The 5,571-nt window shown below is 38.8% G+C and overlaps 1 non-coding gene across 1 annotated transcript; it reads right to left on the bottom strand.

Moving 5' to 3' along the window:
• Window positions 1-241: 241 nt before the first annotated feature.
• LOC140856808 (small nucleolar RNA R71) lies at window positions 242-348 on the bottom strand. The gene has a single exon (XR_012140410.1). It is a non-coding gene; the product is annotated as a small nucleolar RNA R71 (small nucleolar RNA).
• Between the last annotated feature and the right edge of the window lie 5,223 nt (window positions 349-5,571).

The following is a 5,571-nucleotide window of genomic DNA, read 5'->3' on the forward strand; positions in this document are numbered from 1 at the left end:
ATCATTCTATGAACTTAGTAACGAGGACCCATACAAACACTTGGATGAATTTCTTGAAATTTGTTCCACAGTAAAAATCCAAAACTTCTCCAATGATGCCCTTAGGTTGAAACTATTTCCTTTTTCACTTAAGGACAAAGCCAAGCATTGGTTAAACTTCTTAGACTCTATAACCATTTCAACTTGGGATCATCTTCAGAGATAATTTCTCAAGAAATACTTTTCAATTAGAAAATTAAATAAAATTAGAAAAGCTATCACTAGTTTTTTCCAATTGGAGGGTGAACTTTTTCATGAGACATGGGAAAGGTTAAGGGACCTCATTCGTAAATGTCCACACCATGCTGTCCCTAAATGGCAACTTTGTCAGTATTTTTATGATGGTCTATCGGAGAAACACTGACAAATAGTTAATGCATCATGTGGTGGGACATTCATGCTAAAGAGTGAGGATGAAGCCTGGCAGCTCTTTGAAACACTTAGTGAAAATTCTCTACATCATATGTCTGCCACCTCTAGAGAACAACCCATGCTTCAACAAAAAAGAAGTGGAATTTATCAGATTGAAAATGTCATAGATATCCACAGTAAGGTAGATGAACTGTCCCAAAAATTAGACCATCTTCTAAATACTGGACAATCCCCGATTCCACCTAACCCAATCCAAGAAGTTTGTGCATTGTGTGCAAGTCCGAACTATTTTGTTAGTGAATGCCCAGCCGCACCTCAATTTTCTAAGTTTGTGCACGAGCAGGTTCAGCAAGCTCAAGTCCAATAAGCTCGCAGATCAGGAAACGATCCATATTCGAACACTTATAACCCCGACTGGAGAAACCATCCAAATTTTTCTTGAAGACCACAACCAGTGGTTGGCCCTGCCGCACCTCGACCTCAATATCAGGACCCAACATATAGGCATGGACCATACCATCAATTTCAAAATGCTCCTCAACCGTCTACTACTGATCATAGCTTAGCTTTTGAGGAAAAAGTTCTGAAAGTACTAGAATGATTAGAAGTCAACACTCAGACCCTTAACTCCCACACACAATCCATTGCTAAGCTAGAGACCCAAATAGGTCAACTAGCGACTGCATTCAGTAGGAGGGAAAGAGGAAAATTACCTAGCCAACCCGAGAGCAACCCAAGAGGGCAATTTGTGATTGAGAGCTTTAATACCCCAGAAGTTTTTTCTGAACATGCCAAATCAATCATGACTCTGAGAAGTGGGAAGGTCATTGAACACACTAGTAAAATCAATGAGACCGATCCTAAACCTCTAACCGAAGCCAAATCACCCAAGAATAAGAAGGACCTTAAAATAGAAAATGAACCAACTACACCGGAATCATCTTACTTGCCTAAAGCCCCATTTTCGGATGCCCTGAAAGCTCCTATTCCTGCAGATAAGAAGGGAGGAAGACTTGACGAGATGTTGGAATTGTTTAAGCAAGTCCAAATTAATCTTCTCCTTCTAGATGCAATCAAACAGGTCCCTGCTTATGCCAAATTTTTGAAGGATTTGTGCACCCAAAAATGTAAATCTAGATTACAAATTCCAAAGAAAGTATGCCTCACTGAACAAGCTAGTTCTGTCTTCCAGCATGCCACTCCTCCAAAGCTTAAGGACCCAGGAGCCCCCATCATTTCCTGTGTTATAGGAGATTATCACATTGAAAAAGCCCTTCTGGACTTAGGGGCAAGTGTGAATCTTTTACCTAGTTCAGTGTATGAACTTTTTGGATTCAAAGAACTAAAACCCACATCAGTCACACTGCAATTAGCCGACAGATCAATTAAGGAACCATGTGGAATGCTTGAGGATGTCTTGGTTAAGGTAGATGAGTTTTACTTTTCAGTTGATTTTCTGGTTCTCGACATGGAACTAAGTGGCAACCCAAAATAAATTCCCATTATCGTAGGATGACCCTTCCTAGCTATGACAAATGCATGCATTAATTATAGGACAGGAGTCATGGATGTATCATTTCGGAATAAGAAACTGAGACTGAATATGTTTGGTACTTCCCAAGGACCATCAATGGATAGTTACTTCGAAGTAGATACACTAGAAGACATTATAGAAGATGCAACACCCATAATTCTAGCACCAGACCCCTTAGATACTTGCTTGGCTCACTTTGGAGTGTATGACTTTGAGGGATATATAAAAGAAGTTAACACCTTGTTGGATACACCACACGATAAAACCACTCCTCCATGGATAATCAAGTATGAGCCATTGCCCACATTAGCCAGTACACCAATAGTCCCATCTTTAGAATCACCACCTATGTTAGAATTGAAACCCCTTCCTGCTACGCTCAAGTATGTATTTCTAGGACCCAATGACACCCTCCCGGCAATCATTGCATCAGACTTGACCCCTAATCAGGAAGCACAATTGGTTGGTATTCTGAAGGAACACAAAGAGGCTATCGGTTGGTCCATTACCAATTTAAAAGGAATTGACCCCTCCATTTGCATGCACCATATTCATTTTGAGGCAAATGCCAAATTCCATCGAGATATGCAAAGGAGATTGAACCCAAACATGCATGAAGTAGTAAAGAAAGAGGTGGTAAAGTGGTTAGATGCTGGAATCATCTACCCCATATCCGATAGTAAATGGGTCAGTCTCACTCAAGTAGTACCTAAGAAATTAGGTATTACTGTGGTTGAGAACGAAGAAGGTGAATTGCTTCCCACTCGTATATCATCTGGATGGCGAGTATGCATAGATTATAGAAAACTAAATGCCGTTACTAGGAAGGACCATTTTCCATTGTCCTTCATCGACCAAATCTTAGAACGGTTAGCAGGACAAAGTTTCTTCTATTTTCTTGATGGTTATTCAGGGTATAATCAAGTACCTATATTTTTAGATGATCAAGAAAAGACTACCTTCACCTGCCCCTATGGCACCTTCATTTTTCGATGTATGCCATTCGGTCTCTGCAATGCACCCGCTATATTTCAACGGTGCATACTGGCCATTTTTTTGGATATGGTGGATAAATGTCTTGAAGTTTTTATGGATGATTTTTCTGTGTTTGGAACCACCTTTGAGGATTGTCTCCATAATCTTTCCAAAGTTCTTAAATGGTGTATGGAGACAAATCTCATCCTAAGTTGGAAAAAGAGCCATTTCATGGTGCGAAAAGGAATTATATTAGGACATATTATTTCTGAAAGAGGGATCGAGATAGATAAAGCCAAAGTTGAGGTCATTTCAAAACTACCACCCCCTACTTCGATCCGACAAATACGATCCTTCTTAGGTCATGTCGGATTTTATAGACGCTTCATCAAAGACTTTAGCAAGATTTTAAGACCTCTGTGCAATATGTTGGCCAAGGACACACCATTTGTCTTTGACGAAGACTGTTTGAAAGCATTCAACACATTACGAACAGCCCTGACAACAGCACCCATAATAAAACCCCCTGACTGGTCCATTCCATTTGAGATTATGTGTGATGCCTCTGACTTTGCAATAGGTGCCATCTTAGGCCAAAAAATCAATAAGGAGCCACATGTGATCTATTATGCTAGCAAGACTCTTTCCGATGCCCAATTAAACTACACCACAATAGAAAAAGAGCTACTAGCAGTAGTGTTCGCCCTTCAAAAATTTTACTCATATCTGTTAGGGTCTAAGGTTCTAGTTTACTCTGATCATGCAGCTCTGAAACATCTCCTCTCAAAGAAAGATACTAAACCATGTTTGATCAGATGGATCCTTCTTTTACAAGAATTTGATCTGAAAATCCGAGATAAGAAGGGTTTCGAGAATGTGGTAGCTGATCACATCTCCAGGATCTTAGTTAAACACAAGATAGGCATAGATGAGGTCAAAAAAAAATTTTCTGACGAATAACTTTTCGCAATCTCCTCTAGCCATCCTCCATGGTTTGCCCATTTTATCAATTACTTGTCAACAGGACAAGTACCTTCTCACTGGACAAAATAAGAAAATGATCGATTTTTTTCACAAATTAAATATTATTTCTGAGAGAAACCTGAACTATTCAAATACTATCCTGACCAAGTTATTCGTCGTTGTATCCCCAAGAGTGAATTCTAAAGCATTCTCACTTTTTGCCATTCTTCAGCATGTGGGGGATATTTTAGTGGAAGAAAAACTGCAGCAAAAGTGCTGCAGAGTAGGTTTTATTGGCCAACGTTTTTCAAAGATGCACATGAATTTGGCCGAAGTTGTCTGCAATGTCAGCAAACAAAAAATTTATCCAAGAAGGATATGATGCCGTTGACCCCCATTTTAGTAGTAGAAATCTTCGATGTTTGGGGGATTGATTTCATGGGACCTTTTCCAGCCTCATTTGGATTCGAATATATTCTGGTGGCAGTTGATTACATGTCAAAATGGGTGGAGGCAATAGCTACATGGACTAATGATAATAAAGTTGTAACTAGTTTTATCCAACGAAACATCATTAGTCGATTTGGCTTCCCAAGGGTGATCATTAGTGATGGGGGGACTCATTTTATGAATAAATATTTTGAAGCATTTATGAAAAAATATAATATTACACACAAAGTGGCCACACCATATCACCCCCAAACTAATGATCAGGTAGAGGTGTCAAATAGGGAGATTAAACATATCCTAGAAAAGATGGTTAGGTCCGATAGAAAGGATTGGTCTCTTCGCTTAGATGATGCATTATGGGCTTACCGTACAGTTTTTAAAACCCCTATCGGTATGTCACCATATCGATTAGTTTATGGCAAAGTTTGCCATCTACCGGTTGAATTAGAACATCGTGCACTCTGGGCCATACGAATGTTTAATTTTAACATGAAGAATGCAGGTTCTAATCGAAGGTTGTAAATCAATGAACTGGAAGAACTTCGCAACGATGCATACGAGAGTTTACAAATTTACAAGGCTCGAACCAAAGTATTTCATGACAAATATATCTCTAGAAAATCATTTGAGCTAAATCAAAAAGTATGGCTTTTCAATTCCAGGTTATGCCTTTTTCTCGATAAACTTCGATCCCGATGGGATGGACCTTTCATTGTCACACAAATATTCCCATATGGAGCAATTGAAATTCATGACCCCCAGAATGGCAATACATTTAAGGTAAACGGCCAACGTCTGAAGCCATATGTAGATGAAATTGCACATAAAGAACGAATTGACACCATCCACTTGTGTGATCCATTTTATAATGAATAATAAACTTGATGTCTGGCTGAAGACGTAAAACTTAGCGCTTGTTGGGAGGCAACCCAATGATTTCATATTTTTTTTACTTTACTATAGCTGTAGGAATTTAGAACAAGAGCCTATTAATCAATGAAACTATCTTCAACTTTCGAAGCAAAATTATCCCAGGTGCACTCTCTCCTTTTATTTTCTTTGCTTTCCTACTCCATTGAGGACAATGTAGATTAAGTTGGGGGAGGGGGGGGAAGAAAATTAATCAAATCCTCGAGTATAGTCAGAAATAATTAGTTTTGTATATTCAAATTTTATTTTGATTAAGAGTCAATTAGGCATCCTAATCAATGAATGATTAACGATCAAGATAATTTTAG

This window comes from Elaeis guineensis, chromosome 3, assembly GCF_000442705.2.
Source record: "Elaeis guineensis isolate ETL-2024a chromosome 3, EG11, whole genome shotgun sequence".
Classification (NCBI taxonomy): Eukaryota; Viridiplantae; Streptophyta; class Magnoliopsida; order Arecales; family Arecaceae; genus Elaeis; species Elaeis guineensis.